Raw genomic sequence first — 19655 nt, 5'->3', positions numbered from 1 at the left:
GTAACGCAAGTACTGCGGTGCGCCTGTAAATGTTTACACTCCTAGTGTCCTAGTTTCAAGTGGTTAGTTTTTAGTCCAGTTGGAAGACTCCAAAATCTTTAACTTTTTAACTTTGCGCACCCATTAACTTCTATGTGTCCACGCGTGTGCATTTAGACACTGCACCCGCATCCCGTGGGCCTTCTGCTCCCTAACAACTGTTAGTCCAGTGTAGCCCCAGCGATTCCCAAGGCTCTAGGCCTTACCATTGTTCGTGATGTGGCTCTTATACCACTATTTTAGTATATGGTTTTACGGGCCACCAGGGCCTATCCATATTTGTGCAACTTTTGTATGTTATATTAAGTTACTTGTTATGCGCTTGTGCTCCTGTGCTCATAAAGAGTTCAGAGGGTTGCTTAGAAATAAATACATATATATTTTGAATATATAACCTGTGTGGTGTTCTTTCATTTGGTATTAAAAGGTTTTCATATGGTAAAACAGCTGGCTTCACATGCCCTCTAGAGTTTAGCCTAAGACTTCTTTTGTCCATGCTACCCCTAGGATAGCTGGTCTATAAGGTTGACTTTACAACCATCACCATAAGGGTTGTTTGGACTGGTGCAAGGTGCTCACTAGAATAGTGAACATCATATACCAGGCCATCTTCTCACATTGTACATCAACAAGAATGTATATGGAGCAATTTGAGGACCTGGTGTCAAAGCTTGAAAACAGAGCCTATCCTACCAGGGTGGCAAAAAGGGCACGCCAGAGAGCGCTTAATACCCCTGTGATGCCTTGTTAGAAAAGAATGAGAGCCACAAGGACATCTGCTTGACAGTGGTAACCACTTTTGACCCTCTGGAAACGAAAATTAGGCAGATCATCAGAAAACATTAGACATTGTTGGACACGAGTGTGACCAAAATGTCGCCCCCAAGGTTTGCATTTAGGAGAGCCTCTAATTTAAGAGACCGGTTGGTCCACACCCACCCTATCCAGCACATAAAAGAAACAGGCATACCATCAGGACACTTCCCCTGTGACAGTTGCTCAGTGTGTGATCTTACGGAGACATCAAAAAGTGTTCAGTCGACAAATGGCAAGACATGGCATTTGAATTGAATCAACAATTGCAATACCACTAATGTAATATAAAGACTCACATGTGCCTGTCGATTGCACTATATTGGCATAACTTCCCGCAAAGTCAAAGTGAGGACACAAGAACATATCAGCTCCCTCAAGGCAGGAAAATAGACCACACAACTAGTTTGCTGTTATCAAGAGCAGAGACACAAGTTAAGGGATTTGAAATGGATAGTGCTCAAGAGAGTAGAGGAAGATGCACATAGTGTGGAAGACATACTGGCCAGGAAGGAGATCTGATGGATCTTTTCAGAGAAGGTGGACCAAGTGTGCCTGAATTACTGTATCGAATGGAATACAGTGGGTAGATAGTACACCTGAGATGTATATCACATTTTGCTTGAATTACTGGATGGAGGTACACTGATCAGACAGCTAGGAACATATTGTCACTCATAATAAAGGGGGCCATGGTCTTAAGTTCGTTTGAAAAGTAGCACCTCTTGTTAGAGCTCAATTGTGCGTGATCAATGAACCACTAATGATGATAATATTTTACTATCTCAAAATGTGGAGTATAGTGGTTCCCATTATATTGACACCTGACTGCATCGACGTACTAATTCACCATTACATAATTGTGAGCCGTGACCATTCCTGTCTCTGTTTTGAAATGCATTTCGGAATGCTGTTAATAAAAAAACTGTAGGAAGAGAATTAGCTCCAATGCAGTGCAGATGCATATATATCACGTTTGTGCTACCACACCTTTATTCAGAGTGCGGGGAGGTTCCAGCATTTTCAAACCCGACTACATTTTAGTAACATAATTTAGGGCAGTGATGGTAGGTGTTTCCTGCACAATTTATAATATTCACGCACTTGGTGAATGGCATCAAAAACATAAAATTGTTTTTAAAGGCAGCATAAATATTAGGATTTTAGATCGGAGTATGCGTATATAACACCACTCCAAAATGGCACCGGCAGGCGACAACATAATGGGGCTGAGTTTGAGAGGTCACTGGGTGGGTCTACGGGTCCCCTTCAGGTGCACACTCCTGAAGGAGCGTGTGAATACTCTGGGTGATCGGGAGGAGTGTCAGCTGGAGGCGCCTTGTAACGCAGTAAGAGTATGTAAGCGTGACTAAGGGCTGTGAGATTCCCCGGCGAGAGATACAAACAACTAAAGAGACATCACATGCTTGAATGTTCCGCTGGATCGAGTTGAGATATTGTTGACCCAGGGGCAGCATGGCAGAGTGATTTGCCTTGTCAAATCGAGATACCGCTGATTCGGAGGCAGTATGGATAAATGTCTTGAGATGTAAAGTTGGGCCTTCGTGAGATATGAATAACTTGAAATACTAAATAGCAGTACAGCAAATATATGGGGCAATGCTGGTCAGTATAAATAATATGCTTGACTTTAACGAATAGGGTAGATGAACGGAGGTGTGGCAGGCAATCTTGCACAAAACGGAAAATATGCGAAACATCTAGGAGTGTGTACGCATTTATTAATATATGTATGTGTATATACCCACAGGTTGACGGGCGGCGACTGTGATTACCTACAAGGGATACGTGGCTAAAAAGTTGAGAATACTCCCCAGGGGGTGTGTTGCTGGTATGAACTCTGATAGCAACCACCAGGTAAATATACTACCACTACTGATCTGCATGTATTGACGCTTGGGCAAAGTAGAGGGCAACCTGACTGTTAATTCCCTCTTATGCTCCTTTTGTGTATGATCAAGTATAAAAACCCAAGACTTACAGAGTGAGTCTAAGGGCTAGTTGACTGGCATTCTGATTATAGCCTCAGGGACAGAAAAGTTTCCAACCATCTTGAACCCACACCTGGACCCAGATGGAGTGAGTCATGACCATTTAAGTGGTGCCCTTTCAGTGCTGGAACCTTGGAAGTCGTGATAAAGGTGCCCAGATAGCCCTCATACAAAACTTGGGATTTATAGAACGTTGTGCCAAAAAGTGCTCTGAGAACTGTGAGGAGATCAGGACCTACCTGCTTGCTGATCTACCCAAGAGACCTCACTAGTCAGCCTGACTTTGCAGCAGCTCCCGACACCTTATTCTTAGCAGCAGCAAATCCTATTCAGGAGCTCCTCACAGAAGGGATATCCAGCCTTAAGGAGCCATTGTCTGCTACCGCCTGCAGCTTCATTCAGCTGGAGATTTTCAACTTCCATTAAGGTGACTAAATCTGAACATAGAAATATTCATACCTCCCTCTTGGAAACTGCAGCTGCCTTGCCCAGCAGCGCATGGAGTTCTTTGACATCTTTCTTGAAAAAACAATTCTACGTCTGAAGGTAAGCGGGGACCAAGCCCAATACACTTTGTGTATCCGAACCGCGCTCCATCGTGGTCAGCCACAACTTTCGACTTTGCCCCAGTCTCACATGACTAGATGTCCATGGTTGGCACTTTGATCTTTTAGGTGCTATTTTACACTTTAAATTTTAAGAAATTCATTGTTATTTTGCTGTGAAATAATATGGCAAAATGTACTTTATTTTTCTAAATTAGTGCATGATCTTTCTTATGTGGTGGTGTTTTCACTTTATTGCTGTTAAAGTGCTGAATAAATACTTTACACATTGGCTCTAAGTTATGCCTGCCAACCTACCGGAGGGTTAAGCACCGGTTAATTTAGTCACTTTTTGTGTTTAAACACTAATACTGTAAGTCGGGAAAAGTACAAGCTAGAAAAATAATCAAACCACCATTTATTTAATAGATAGTAAAAATGTAATTCAAAATTGGAGTAGGATTTTTAGTAAATATTAAGGAACATTTTAACTTTCAGAAACTTACCCTTGAACTGCTTGAACTGTCAGAAGGCTAATTAACATGAGCCTCTGCGAGCACCCAGCAAATGATTAGCCTTGAATAGGTGTGAACAGGTGCCAAATGCATCCCAGGAGCAAACAATACGCTGACCTGAATAGGCAGAGAGGACTACTACGAAATCAACCAAATATGCAGGGTGGGGCAGTGGGCCTCGATTTCGATACTAAAGAGTCACATCTGCTTGACAGGTCTGCCGATTTTACATATAACCCTTAGGGCTCACTTAAAAGGGGAGAGAACAGGATTTCAAGACAATTCTTGTGGATCCATGGCCTGGTTGCTGAAGGACACTGCTTTTGTCCTACCAAACGTCTGTCTTTGGATTTATTGTGTATACAGTGGTTGCCTCAAATTGGATTTTAGTCTTAGATGTGGGAGGACACTGGATTACCATAGTACACTCCCCACACACATACCCCAGCTCTCAGAGCCCAACTTTAGTGCAACTGGATACTTTTATCATCTTGAAATTAGGTTGGGATGGTCCAGGGAACTTTTACCCCATAGTTATGGTATACAACAAGCTACAAGCAAATCTTACCTAGAAGTACCCAGTTGACCTTTGGCAACTTGACTGGGACTGAGCCCTACTGTAAGCCTCCATCGGGCACCTATGGTCCTGCAGGGCTTTAGATGCATACTCCTGTGGAGGATTGGGATTTAAAGGACTAAGGACCTCATTATGAACTTGGTAGGTGGGCTGCTCCGTCACAAATGTCAAAAGGGATATCCCGCCCCTGGTATTACAGCTTCTATTGGATATAATGGAATGGAATTTGTTGTAAGGTATATCCGTCATGTTTGTAACGGAGAAACCCTGTCTGCCAATATTGTAATCAGGCCCCAAGCCAGAAGGTAAAATATTTGACAAGGATGAACGTGGTTTGTGTATCCGACTCACACTTCATTGCAGTCAACCTCAAATTGAGTCTAGGTCCCCATCTATCAGGACTATTGAATATCAATACCCCTTTGTGGTTTTTGGTGCTCCTACTCTGCTCTAATTAAAACTTTAAAAATTCATATCTCTAGTCACCTTCATTATTTTTATATCCATTTTGAGTCATTTGTCTTTTACTCTATATTTGTAATTCAATGAAGGATTTTTTAATGTTGACTTTATTACTGTTTTGCTACTGCTTATATATTTTACATATTACCCTTAAATTAAGCATGTCTGCTCTGTGCCAAAGCTATCAGGGAATGTTATCATAAAAAATAAGCATTTTTGTTACCTTATATATAACCAAGAAGACATTACGTACAACTAAACCACCCTATTAAAAAAAGATTTAACATAAAAACTATTTCCTCCAGTTTTTTTGCCCTTGCAATGCTGGTAGCTTCTTCTTGCCTGTTCTAATGCTTGTTTGTTATAGATTTTTGTTGTTTGTTATGGGGGACATAAACCTCAGGAGGGTGGAGATTGAGAAATAGAACCTGAATTACAATGCAAGCAGCGGATGGACACTAGGGGAGAACCAACAGATGCCAGATTCAAGGGCAGACTGAGGTCGTGCTGAGATGGTGGTGGTGTGCTGGTGCAGAGGTAATACTCAGGTGATGCTGAGTGATTCAGAGTCGATGCTGTTCTGATGCTGCACGTTTGCCGAGACGGATCTGCGCTGAAGCTGAATTACTGCGGAGGTTGGACTTCCTGGTGCTGAGGTGAGGCTGTGCTGGTGGTGGTGCACTGATGCAGAGAGGGTGCTGTGCTGATGCTGAGATGGTGCTATGCTGAGGTGGTACTGTGGGGGAGCTCAGGTTAAGCTGAGTGATACTGAAGTGGTGCTGAGTGATGCTGAGGTGGTTCTGAGTGATGCTGAGGTGGTTCTGAGTGATGCTGAGGTGGTTCTGAGTGATGTTGAGGTGGTTCTGAGTGATGCTGAGGTGGTAGTGCTGCGCTGATGTTCAGGTGGTATTAAACTGGTAATCAGTGATGCTGAGCTGGTGCAGTGCTGAGGTGAAGCTGCGCTGATGCTGTGGTAGTGCTGAAGTAGTGCTGCATTGGTTCTGAATTGCTGCTGTGGCGGGTTTGCAATGGTGCTGAGCTGGGACTGCAATGGTGCTCAGGTAGGGCTGCACTGGTGGTGGTGCACTAATGTGGAGGTGGTGCTGTGCTGATGCTGTATCCTGGATAACTACGATGACTCAAACACTGCTTCCCTCCCAGAGAAACTTGCCATTTTAGAACTGAATCAACTAGTCACCAACCCCACACACGCAGTAGGGCATACACTCAACCCTGTCTTCACCGGAGGAAACAGCATCTCCTACATCGCACTCCATAGAACTCCTCTGGACAGTTCACCACTGCATAGAAAGAGTAACAAGGGTACTCCCAATATTATTTTCAGGTCTAGAGGAGGGAGTAGCAAACCAACAGCAAACTAGAAAAACCTCTTAAAGGACCTATATTGCTTTACAACTCGGCATTGATGCTCATTAACAATTTATAAGGGATGCAGACATTTCTATGAAATCATTCACTTTGAATTTTTGATTTGATTTCTTCAATTCTTTTATTTTATTTTATATCATTCTTATTTCATTTTTCTCATTTTTTAGTGACAATATATTCACAATCATTTTTAGTATACAGTGACATAATACATTAAATATAAAAAAACACAAAGTTGGTTTATTGCTTGTCTGGAACCCCAAGACTTTGTTGCTATCTTTCATACCATCAGTCATACATACTCAATCACTCATACTCTCTATCTAGACAAAACTATCACAACAAACACAATGAAAAAAACACAGTGAAAAAAGGTGAAAACAATTATTTTGTGTCCTTTTGTAGATTCCTCACGATGTTGATTTAGTATTAGGGGTTGGTAGTCTTTTCACTTCATATTTTTCTCTTACTCCCCATATATAGTTGTGACTTATGTGAGGGTCTCTGATGCGTACGGCCTACGTACGTTTCGGTGGTATCATTTCTTTACATCACCTTCCTCAGGGCCAACATATAAAATGGACGACACACTATTAAAAACAAGGGGTTCACATTTATCTGAAATGAGAACATAGATTCCAGCATTAATGTCTATGCATCCTTAGTATACATTCCTACTTCAGTAAATTTTTCTTTTTCATGCTATGTGCTATGAGCGTGATGAGATCGCAGACAAGGGCGGATGATCACATACGTGTAGTGAATAGTACCTTATATCCCAAAGTGTAAAGACAACTTTTTAACAAAGAAATAGGGTGAATTCAGAATTTAGAAAAAAATGCAGAGTTGGAGTTGGATGGAAAAGAAGGAAAAAACATTTTTTTTTTTTTTTTGTCCGGTTTACTGATTTTAATGCACTCGCGCAGCATGCAGCATGCACTATAGGACATTTTTGACAGAGATATGGTCTACCTGTGACTTATTAAATGTCTCCGTTGTGGTGGGACTGAATATCTCCGCTCGTTTCGAAAAAACTCCCATGAGTGGCAAAATCGCCTACCTGCCAGGAGAATATACATGCGCCCTAGTTAGATATGGGATTCAATATTAACCAATAATCATAGCTCGGATTCATCACTGTAGCAGAATTACCGGTATCGCTATGAATCCAGTGCAGTCTGAATGCTTATTCGATGGTTTTATTTGTTTCAAAAGGGGCTTTAAACCAACTCGACGCTGGAAATATAGAGTCCTGAGAATGAAATAAAGACAGTGTCACATGTTGGGGACAGAGCCTTTGCTAACTGTCTACGTCAGGATGTTTCAGTAAAGTTGACCTATTTATCTGCCAATTGTCTGTCTGCAGAGTTGCATAAACATCGAACTTATCGTTTCTGATTATATAAAGTTTGGCTCTAATAGACTGTCCCTTTAGTAAAACATCTCACAGTTAGAGTTGTTAGCTAAATCTGTACTGCCTCCGAGACTCATTCACAGTGCGTCTGTCATGTAGGAAGGCTAATGCCTCCAATAAATAGGTATTGCTATCGTTTAAATAAGTCTTGTACAATGCAACGAGGGAATTTCCTTTCCTTACCTATTTTGACTCGAAAACCCGAATGTGGAGCAAATATTTAAAGTCTTTTCCGGCAGCGTGTCCCTGAAAAGCAGAAGACCGTGACAAAGCTCAGAAAGAATTTCTGCTTTGAGATGGATTGCACTACGCTGTTGCATACTAAGGAAAAAGCGGGGCTGGGGTGAAACGCTTACCTGCAAACCTTTAGATTGACGTCTAACGAACAGCGCCTTCGGCCGGTGTCACTGCCACTGACATCGTGCACTGGAACGTCGTTTCTTTTTATAGTCTGGGCTACAGCTTAATTGTTTGCAGCTGCGTCGAATCCTCTCGCTTAGAGATGGATGTAGGACTGAACATGGGTATGTGTTCAGGAGAACTAGTCTACACAAAGAAGGGACTCAAAAATGGATATAAATATAAAGGTGACGTTTTTTGCGTAGCGCTAAACCACGAAGGGGGCACCTATGTTGATATAAATACAGATCAAAGAATGCTGACCTAACGTTGCAAAGAGTGCTTTTATTTAGAGGTTTGAGTGGGCTCAAACTTCGGTATGGATAAAGTGGCTATTAATTTGATTATAATGTCGAACATTTTTGTGCTGCATTTTGCATTATTTGTATTTTTAATATCTACAGAAAATACCAAGCCAGGCACCAAGCCTTAACTTCAAGCAGCTGCCCAGTGATGAAATCGCCCCATAATCTCTAGTTACCTCTAGTTCTTCTAATTGTACATAGGCAGATCTTTAATGGGTGTCTGTATAGCATAGTATCAATAGCAAATTGAGGTTTGGCTCAGCACAGTGTGCTTTTAATCTAATTACAGGGAGTCTGTGTATGGTGGCATAGCCCTCTGATATTCTGCAGTTGCCAGGCTAGGATTAAGTGCGCCTACTATGTGATGATCCAGCAAATTTCTTCATTATGCCCATGGCGTACCGTGTCAAGATGGAATATCCAGAACGTTTCCCGCTGTTTCCTTAATTTAGTCATGTCTTTCCCAGGGTCGTGTTGTACTCGTTCTAAGATCAACCATCGCATATCTTTTTCTGTATGGCCGAATTGGGTATAATGGGCTACCATGGGGGCATTGTGTTTGTTAGTTCTGACAGCTGATTTGTGCTCAGAGAATCTCACACGAAATTCTCTGGCAGTCTCTCCTATGTAGCCGAGATTGCAAGGGCATAGAATTAGATAAATTATATTTGATGTTTTACAATTTGTCATCTCTGTGAGCTGGCCTGTTTTACTTCTATAGGTCCATAAGTTACCTGGGATGATTTGATCACAAGCATGGCAGGTTCCACACCTATGATTCCCTTTTGGTAATGGTTTGCCATCTATGGATCGTTGGCCAGTGCTGTCTTTATGTTTTTCTCTGCTGTGAACCAATTTGTCTCTGAGGTTGGGGTTCCTTCTGAACGCTATCACGGGTCTTTTTAGTTCTGTGTCATGGTCGTTGGTATTTAAAATTTTCCAGTTTTTGTTTATAACCTGTCTAATTTTATTGTTGAGGGTTGTGTGGTTTAGAACACAGACCAAGTTGTGGTTAGGGGCTTTAGTGGGTTGATTAAATAAAGCGTCCCTATTGTAGTATTTAGCTCTTTTGAGCGATTGGCGAACCAGTTTTCTTGGGTACCCACGTGCCAATAGCCGGTCTTGTAGTTTTTTTGCATGAATCATAAAGTCTTGTATGTCTGTACAATTGCGCCTGATTCTAAGAAATTCCCCAAAGGGGATAGAGTCTTTTTGACACGGGGGATGGTAGCTCCCGTGTTCTAAGATGGTATTTTTTGCAGTTGGCTTACGATACAGGCTGACCGTGATTTCTCCTTCGCTGCTTTGGACCCATATGTCTAAAAATTCTACCTGTTTGGATGAAAAATTGCAGGTGAATTTCAAATGTGGGTCTGCTAAATTTAGCCACTCCATAAATACTTTTAGCGTTTCTTCCGTGCCCGTCCATATAAAAAATATGTCATCTATGAAACGATGCCACATACTGACATTTTCATAGAATGGGGCTAGTTCGTTAAAGATATTTTTTAATTCGAACTCTCCCATGTAAATGTTGGCAATACTGGGGGCACAGGAAGCCCCCATGCTTACTCCCTTGATTTGATGATATAAGCTACCTCTAAATTCAAAGAAATTATTATGCAAAACAATCTCCAAACATTCCAGGATGAAGTTGTTGGGTCTGTTTCCTTGTCCCGGTGTTCTAGCAAGGAGCGCTGCCACCGCTTCCATTGCTAGATCCTGGGGGATGTTGGTATAAAGAGATTCTATATCACATGTGACTAAGAATTGTGTGTCTTCATTGAAAGGGGCATGCTCTAAGGTGGTGATAATGTGTCCCGTATCCTTGATGTAGGAGCTGTATGTTGTTGTTAACGGACAAAGAAACGTATCTAGGTATTTTGATAGTGGTTCAGTGTTGGAATTTATAGAAGCCACTATAGGTCTGAGGGGTGGATCTCGGATATTTTTATGTGTCTTGGGGACACCATAAATTGCCGGAGTTACAGGATTGGCTTTTATCAAGAAGTCCTTTTCTTTTTGACAGATGAAACCATCTGTGAATGCTTTATTGACTGTTATTTCTATTTGTCTTGCAAGCTCAATAATTGCTCGTCTGTCAGTTCTTTTGTAGTGGTCCTCTACATTGAGCATGTCATAGATTTTATTGGAATACTTATCAGTATCCATAATAACTATTCCCCCTGCTTTGTCGCACGGTTTAATAGTGATGTCTGCATTATCTTGTAGTAGTTTTAAGGCTGTTCTCTCTTCAGTGCTCAAGTTTTGTTGGGGTTTAGGGATATATTTCATTATTTTTTCCAGTTCTTTTAGTACATTTTTTTCAAAAATGCCCACTTCTGGGCCTAGCATTTCTAGTGTTGGCGTGAAGGTGGATGGTAGTTTGCATCCAGAGAGATTAACCTCTTCTTCATTATCAGCTACACCATCAAAATATTTCTTGAGCCTCACTTTTCGAAAAAATGAGAAAATGTCATGGTTTATTTTATATCTATTGGCAAACGAGCTGGGGACAAAGGATAGTCCTTATAAATTGTTAATGAGCATCAATGCCGAGTTGTAAAGCAATACAGTTCACCACTGCATCCACTTCTCCTTCAAAAAACCTACCATACTCAAGCATGCCCACATCCTCCCCAGCAGAAGCTGGAATAAAGTCACCTAAGACTAGCTCACTTCCGTGCTCGATATCACCCTACCACCGACCACGTCAGACACACAAAACCAAAGCAATGAACCTCCATCAATGGATCACGAACTGCGCCAACACTTTTCCCCCTCAAGAAAGCCACCGGAAGACACCTTAAGAAAGCAAACTGGTTCACCCTTGCACTCCAAGAACCCAGACGCTCCTCCTGATGATGAGTTGAGATGCATGGAGAAACAACAAAAACACGGAAACATGTGCCTCCTGCTGAGCAGCCACCACCGCACACCAACTCATCAGATTCACAAGGAAGAAATCTCTCCAAAGCCAGAATCATCACCAACGCACACAATAGCACAGAGCTTTTCTCCATCATCATGGAATGTGTCAAACCCCGAAGAGAAACAAAAGACGTCCCACCCTCTTAAGACCTCTGCAACAGCCTCAGCACATTCTTCCACCGCAAGATTAGGATGATCAACGACAATTTTGACAACCAAAACCACCTTACCGCTCCAGCTCCCCCTCATCCGTCATCACCCAACAGACCATGTTCAAATGGATCCCGCCCATGATAGAAGACACCATGAAAATCATCCACTCAAGAGCACTATCAGACCCTTGCCCAAACCACGTCTTCACAGAGAAGCCTTTGCCATTGCACCCGAACTACGTCGGACGATCAACTGCTCCTTTGAGACCGCCACCTTCTCCGATGACTGGAAACACGTTGAAGTCAACCCCCTGCTGAAGAAACCGTCCGCGGACCCAACGGACCTCAAGAACTTCAGGCCCACCTCGCTGCTTCCCTTCGCAGCTAAGGTCATTGAAAAGGCCGTCAACACCCAGCCAGCAAAATTCCTTGAAGCTAACAACATCCTGCATATTTCTCAATTCAAATTCTGAAGAAACCACAGCACCTAGACCACTCTACTTGCTACCACTGATGACATCTGCTCTCTTCTCAACTAGGGCAAAATAGCAGCCCTCATCCTCCTGGACCTCTCGGCTGCATTCAACACCATCTCCCACCGCATCCTAGCCACCATACTACACAGTGCCGGCATCTGCGGCAAGGTCCTCGACTGGATATGTTACTTCCTCACCAGAAGAACTCAGCGGGTCAGACTCCATCACTAACTCTCGGAACTGACGAAGACCAACTATGGAGTGCCCAAGGGCTCCTCCCTCAGCCCCATCCTCTTCAACATCTACATGGATCCCCTAACAACCATCGTCAGGAACCACAGTGGTGCTCAGATAGTGCTGTGGTGGTGCTCAGGTGGTGCTGAGTGATGCTGAGTTGGTGTGCTAATTCTGAAGTAGTGATGTGAGCACTGGTAGTGGTGCAGTGATGCAGAGGTGAAGGTGGTGGTGTGCTGATGCTCAGGTGGTACTGGGTGGTGCTGAGGTGATGTTGAGTGATGCTGTGGTAATGCTGAGTGGTGCTGAGTGATACTGTGGTGTTGCCGAGTCATGCTGAGGTGGTGGTGCACAGGTGGTGCTGAGCTGGTGCTCATGTGGTGCTAATTACTGTGCTTAGGTGATGTTGCACTGATGCGGAGATGGTGGTTTGCCGTTGCTGAAGTGGTGCTGAGTTGCTGTTGAGGTGAGGCTGCAAAGGTGCTGAGGTGGTGCTGCACTGATGCTGTGCTGAGGTGGTGGTGACTAATACGGAGGTGGTACAGAAGTGGTGGTGTGCTTATGTGGAGGTGGTGCTGAGTGATACAGAGGTGGTGATGAGTGATGCTGAGGTGTTGCTCAGGTGGTGCTGTGCTGGTGCTGAGTGGTACTGAGTTGGTGCTGTGCCGGGGCTGAGGCAATTCTACGCTGGTGCTGAGTTGGTGCTGCACTAATTCCGAAGTGGTGCTGAGTTGCCGCCGAGGTGGTGCTGTGCTAATGCTGAGATGGTGCTGCGCTAATGCTTTGCTAATGCTGAGTTGGTGCTCAGGTGAAGCTGTGCTGGTGCTGAGTGATTCTGTGCTGGCGATGAGGTGGATCTGCGCCAATGTTGAAGTAGTGCTGTGTTGGTGTTGAGTTGCTGCTGAAGTGGTGCTGAGGTGGTGCTGCACTAGTGAAGTAGTGGGGCTGCCCTGGGGCTGAGTGATGCTGAGGTGGTGTGGTGTTGGTGCTGAAGTGGTGCTGAGTGATAATGACTGGTGATGAGTTGGTGCTGCACTGATGCTAAGATGGTGCTTAGGTGGTGTTACATTGTCTACTGGCAGGATATGTAGTTGAGAAGCCTCCCATTACATGCCATGTTTGGAGAATATAAGGAGGCATCCTTTCATAATAGTTTTATTTCACCAACGATTGAGACCTAAAAGAAAGCATCAAAAATTAAAAGCGCGCAAGTTAAAGCTGCTTCCATTTTCATAAAACGGAGTAATAACAACATGTTTACCTCTTTAATCCTATCCAATTTATCATTCATATCCAATTTATTATGCTAACAAAAGCACAATGTAAATATGTTGTTCCTACTGTCAGCCATCTTCTTAACCCCTTCCATGCGTCGGAAGCACAGAAGCCGTCTGACGCATAAGTGCTCATGTGTGTCGGACGCCTCCTGCGCATCCAGCGCCATGGTACAGGGAATCCCTTTGGTGCTTGCACCAGAGGGATTCCCTCCCCCTCCCCCTCCTCAACAGCCTCGGGAGCTGAGAAACAGCTTACCCAGATCCCAAGGCTGTATTTTTGGTGTGAGAAGTTGGCCTGATATATGATGAGGGAATCGCTGGGAGCAGTCGAGACAAGCAATGCTGAAGTCGGGAAAAGCCCGCGGGATTCGGGTGCAGTGCTGAAAGCACAAGCATGCATCAATGTTAAGTCAATGGTGCGTAAAAGTTACACAAATAGAGTTTAAGGACACTTCCGCTGAACCTAGAGGAACAAAACTTAAGACACAGACCCTAGAGGTGTGTACCAGTGTGGGAACACCGGCGTTGCAATGTTACCTCACCCACAGGAAGTGGGTGCACAGGGTCGAAGTTGAGTCGGGTTTCGTCACGCAGGTTCTTGGTGCTTGAAGCTGAAAGGGCTGCAGGCGAGGTGAAGGACAAGTGTCCGGTGGAGTCCAAGGGTGGACTCAAGTCGAAAAGTACCTGAAAGCAGAGGGGACAGAGTCTGGGTCACTCAGCAGTGACCAGGGTGGAACCAGGATGGAACCAGGCAATGTCGGGCGCAATCAGGTGGTTGTCGAGGAGCTTCTCTCCGCTGTCACGTGGGCTCTGGGGCATCTACGAAGTCCAGGAGCAGGTCACGATCTGTCCCACGCAGGTTCTCGCCGTCAGCGCTGTTGGCGTCAAGATTGGAGCAAACAACACTTGGCAAAAGCAATCCACGCGGAACTGGAAGATTGCTTCTCACTCGGACCAGGAAGGTCAGAGTGGGGGCTCCTTTTCAGGGGAGCTGGTGCAAATCTGGGGCAACCAGAATCACAAGTCGAATTTCAAGTTTCGTTGGCACAGGGGCCACAAGCCAGCTGGCAAGTGACCGGACCAACGCATTGAGCCAAAAGAAGCAGAAGGGCCCCACGCAGCACTCGTCGAGTGTGGAGGGCTGAACTTCGGTGCAAGAGTGGCTCAGGGTTGGGGCTTCTCAAACCCCGTTGTACAGCTTCGAGGGTCACTTGTGGGCTGCACGGTCAGCGTCTCATTGTCTTTCCAAGATGGCGTGCCCCACGCTTCCGGTCGCCTCCACGGGTCTCAGCTCTGCAGGGACTGTGGATCGGGCTGTTAGAAGGCAGGCAAGATTGATCTCGTCGATCTCTGTCGCTCGAGTTCTGGCGGGAACTGCAACAAAGCAGACGTCGAGGGCTGGATGGTGCCTGTTTGCACAGGGTGGTCACTCCTTGACCACAAGGGAGATTCTTCAGTCTTCTACGTTGAGTAGGATGTCGAAGGGTCCAGAGTTTCGTTTCTTATGTTTCATCAGGATAATCTGAAGTGCTCCCACTCTTATTCGATTCTGGGGGGCTGGATTACCTGCTAGGTCCCCTCTTATGGGTGGGACCCAGGAAGGGGGTGGATACACCCCTTTCCTTTGATCCAGGCCGCGCTGGGACTGGGGCTGGTGTGCCCCAGAACCGGTTTGACCGGATTATGCAAGGGGCAGCCTTGTGCTCCCCAGGCAGTGTCTGGTTTCTTTCAAACCTCCCTGCTACAATCCACTATCTCCTGTCTGGGGGGGTGTGACACCTCCCTGCGACAGGAAACCCTTTGTCCAGGCCCCTTTGGCTGAGTTTCGGTCAGCTTCAGGGGGTCAGACTTGTGTCTGTGGCAGAAGCATCCATTTTGTGGATCTGAGGCCCTTTTAGAAATTAACCGCATTTAAGTAAAGTAACATGTCTTACCCCTCTAGAGGGGTGGAATGCTATCCCCGTCACCAGAACTGGCGAGGGGATAGTATTCCAAATCGTATGACACCTTACACGACATGTTTTGATAAAGCCAAACCAAAGTTGCTATATAACCGCGAGGATTATAATGCCCTTAATAGTATATGGTATGGCATTATCCTGAAACAGCTTAGGGATTTGTTCCCGACGGCTGCAGATAGGCTCAGCTCATGCCAGAGCTCCATCTCACATTAAACCACGCACTCTGCCTCCAGGATTGATAAGGCCTTCCATAGGAGTGGCTCACAGGTTTATATGTGTCCAGATATAGGTTTAGATATAGGTATACTATATCTAAGCAAGAGGTGATTACACCACCTTGCCCCAGCTGAGTGATCAGCCAGTTGTGTCAATTTAAGAACCAGCCAGGGGTGGCAAAAGATATGCTGCAGCCCCTGGTAGGCCTTGGTGGCACCTATGCCCTGAGCACCTATAGTGCATGGTACAGGGGCTGACAAGGAGTCCATTTCCAATTGTGGTATGTACCTAGGGTACATGGAATCCATTTTACAGAGTGAGCAGATGGCCTGGGGCCCTGATTGGCAGGGAACCAGGTCAACTAAGTCAAAAACCAGCTAAACACAAGGCAAAACAATCTGGGGTAACCATAGTCAGGTAGCCACCTTCCTACATAACCCCCCCCCCCCCAAACGAAAGGAGATAAGGCTATCCTTGGCCAGGTAAGCCTATATTGCCTGAGTGGCCATATAAGGCAGTACCTGCACTAGCATGGGTACCCCCTGTCTCATGGTCCACTAAGCAGTCCCTCACCCTTGGGGTATTAGAGGGTCTCCACCATAGGGAATCACTACCTTGGGTGTGTTTATGCAAAGTCAAAGGCTGGTTTGGATATGGAGTATTGAAGTGAGGCTCCACTAATTTAGGGCTCAGCTTCCTCCAAGTATCTTCCACCATGTGTGCCTTTCTTTCTTCAACTGAGTTGCACTGTGCTCTCAGGGTCAACCTCTGGCTACCTAAAGCTGGAGGCTGGGTCCCTCTGTTTGGCTTGCTGGAGGGACAGTTCAGGTTTGGGCCCTTTGGGTCCCAGGTTTGGCTGTGCCCAACAGAATCCATCTGTGGGAGGTCCCTAACTACTTTTAAGGGGGCTCCCTCAGGAGTTTTTAAAGTTTTCACCTCACTAGGGCTACTAGTTTTGGTGCCCCTAATCTGTTGATGGGGTGCTTTATTTGACAGGGGGTCCTCTGGGTCTTACTGTCCTTCTTGTCCTCTGCAGCCCTGGGCTGACTAAGGCAAGGTAGAGAGGGGCAGGTTACCTGCTCCAGACTGGGTCCCACCTGAGAAGGGTCCACTGACATCAGAGGCTTTGTCAGGCTAAGCCCAACCACCTCTGGGGCAGTTCCTTCATCAGGGGTAAGATCAGTTCCCTTAGGAGGCTGATCCTTTCCTAAAGTCTGGTGAGGGGGAGATTTCTCGTCCTCCTCTGTGCTCTCAGTTTGTGTGGAGTTATCCATCATTTCAGGCTTCACAACACACATATCAGTTTGAGTTTGGGCTGTGGCCATCACAGCCCCACCAACCTTTTCAGGAGGAGACTCAGTTTGGGTTTCTGCTGTTTATTTATTTTATTTATTTATTTTATTTATTTATTTTGAGAGTTTTATATAGCGCGAACAAGATCTTTGCAGATAACAGAGCGCTTTACATAGGCAGGTGGAGGGTAGGGGAACAAGGGGGCATAGTAGGGAGGTAGATCAACAAGTTCATGTACATAGCACCAATATAGTATATAACATAGCACCAATATAACGTATAGTACAGGTATGAGGTAGCAGGCATAGTTGGAGCGTAGGCCATCAACACGCTGTAAATAATACAGAGTATTATTATTATAAAAAATCGTACGTATAGTACGCATAGTACAGGTATGAGGTAGCAATGCATAGTTGGAGCGAAGGCCATCAAAACGCTGTAAAAAATACAGAAGGACTAATATACGTCAAAACACACGTGTTTTATATTTTAATAGCTTTGCTATTCTGTTCAGGAAGAGCTTTTGCTAAAGATGGGGCAGAGAGTTGCTCAGCCCTACCAACCTTTTCAGGAAGGACATCTTGAATTGGGGCTGTAGCCATTACAGCCCCACTAACCTTTCCATTGGAATTTACCATTCTAGAATGGGTTTCCTGTTCAACCTCAGCCCAGGCTGAGATTTCCAAATCATTACCAAGTAGGCAGTCTACAGGCAAGTTTTGTGACACTGCCACTCTCTTTGGGCCAGTGACACCTCCCCAGCTGAGACTTACTACTGCCATGGGATGATTTGTTTGGATGCCATCAATGTTTGTTACCTGATATGTGGCACCAGGTAAAAGTTGTTTAAAGGGGACTATACAATCAGCCACCATGGTGATGCTGGCCCCTGTGTCTCTAAAAGCTTCAACTTTCAAACCATTGATGATGGGTTCTTGTCTATATTTGCTCAAAGTATTTGGGCAATCAGAGAAGTTGGCAAACCCCATGCCAGTCTCATAAACAAGAGTATTTGGGGATGGGGACCTGGATAGGCCAGGGTCCTCCTGGGCTCCAAAAGTAAACCCACCCAGATTCCTGGGTGTGCTCCCACTGCCTGGGGGATTACTGCTGACAGTAACAGGAGGTGTTGGAGCTGGCTTTGGAGGTACATTCTCTTTATTGTTATTCTTGGGACAACAGTTGTCTGTTTTGTAATGCCCAACCTGTTTACAGGCATAACAATAAGGCTTTTTCTCAGTTGAAGAAGTGTCTTGGGACCCACCCCCATTCTTGGAGTTTTGGGGCCCTGGGGAAGTCTTTTCTTTACTTTTATCCCCACCCTTATCTTGAGGCTTGGTAGACTCCTTCTTCTGGTTACTGTCCTGATTCTTAGGCCTAATCCTGGTTCTGACCCATTTATCTGCCCTCTTTCCCAATTCTTGGGGAGAGGTCAAATCTGAGTCCACCAGGTGCTGGTGTAAGAGCTGGTTCTGACAATTACTTAGGATCTGCTCCCTCATAATCAAATTATACAATCCTGTGAAGTCATGTACTTTGCTGCCATTTAGCCAACCCTCCAGAGCCTTAGTAGCACAATCTACAAAATCAGTCCAGTCCTGTGTCTGTGTCTTCTGGGTGTCTCTGAACTTCAACATGTACTGTTCAGTGGTTAAGCCAAACCCATCTATTAGGACACTTCTCAGGACTTTGTAATTGTTTTGCATCCTCATGTCTAACAGTGAGGAGCTTATCTCTCCCTTTCTCTGAAAAGGAGTACGATAAGATTGCTGCCCACTGTTCCTCAGGAACCTGCTGTACCATGCAGGCTCTCTCAAGAGCAGTTATCCATTTGTGGATGTCATCCCCTTCCTTGTAGGGGGGCACAATCTTTGTCAGGTTTCTACTATCATAGGACCTGGGTTTCTCTTTAGGAATATTGCTGCCACCAGTGGCATCTAAGCCACACATTTTCTGTTCTCTTGCCAAGGCAAGTCTAGCTTGAGCCAGGGCTACCTCCCTCTCTATTTGGAGTTTGACAGCTCTCATCCTGGCCTTATGCTCTATCTTCTGAGAGGCAGTCATACCTCTCTGAGATTCTCTTGAGGCACTAGAAATATGAGAGTCCCCTGATGGAGATCTCACTCTTCTGTTGCCTGGGAGAATGATCGGGTGGGATCTGGGGAGGTGCTGGCCCTCTCCCTTTCCCAGTAGGTTTAAGTTGGCCTGGTTAAGCCTGGCAACTACAACCTGGTTAACCCCCTGATCCTGATCTTCAGGGTCCTCTACCTCTGAGTCCTCCTCCTCTTCTTCCTCTGGGGTGGTCTCAGTGGCTGGGGGGTTCACGCCATCTCCTGATTCTAAGGGAACTGCATTTGCCTTTTCTAAGTCATCCTGTTCTAGAATGGCTATCAGGGAAGGACTGGTGGGACTTCTGCCCCTTTTTAACCCTCCTCTTGAGATGCACAAGGCAACCAAGTCTTTGTGGGTTAGTTTGTCATAGCTGGGAGTTGCCTGGGTAAGGTCAACCGTCACAGGAACAGACCCTGAGGCTTTTCCTGTGTCAGACATGACTCTAGTGTGGTGTAAGTGATGCACCTACCTACACTAAGTGTTTCCCTACTGTACCTTGCTAGTGAGTTGTAGTCAGGGTGTGCTAATCCCTT

At 45.1% G+C, this 19655-nt stretch overlaps 2 long non-coding RNA genes across 2 annotated transcripts in view; one reads left to right on the top strand and one right to left on the bottom strand.

Annotated features, from left to right (window-relative positions):
• The first annotated feature begins 2171 nt into the window (after positions 1 to 2171).
• LOC144753368 (uncharacterized) overlaps positions 2172 to 19655 on the top strand; it is a 53975-nt gene continuing 36491 nt past the window's right edge. Inside the window, exon 1 of the long non-coding RNA XR_013594320.1 lies at positions 2172 to 3410. This is a non-coding gene — a long non-coding RNA (uncharacterized LOC144753368). The remainder of the gene's footprint in view (positions 3411 to 19655) is intronic.
• On the bottom strand, positions 6503 to 8167 carry LOC144753367 (uncharacterized). Its single transcript, XR_013594319.1, has 4 exons — positions 8123 to 8167; positions 7950 to 8012; positions 7325 to 7412; positions 6503 to 6970 (listed from the first exon to the last, which is right to left on the bottom strand). It is a non-coding gene; the product is annotated as an uncharacterized LOC144753367 (long non-coding RNA).

This window comes from Lissotriton helveticus, chromosome 5_1, assembly GCF_964261635.1.
Source record: "Lissotriton helveticus chromosome 5_1, aLisHel1.1, whole genome shotgun sequence".
Taxonomy (NCBI): Eukaryota; Metazoa; Chordata; class Amphibia; order Caudata; family Salamandridae; genus Lissotriton; species Lissotriton helveticus.
The sequence above is the reverse complement of the archived record's forward strand: the minus strand, read 5'-3'. Positions and strand labels throughout refer to the sequence as shown.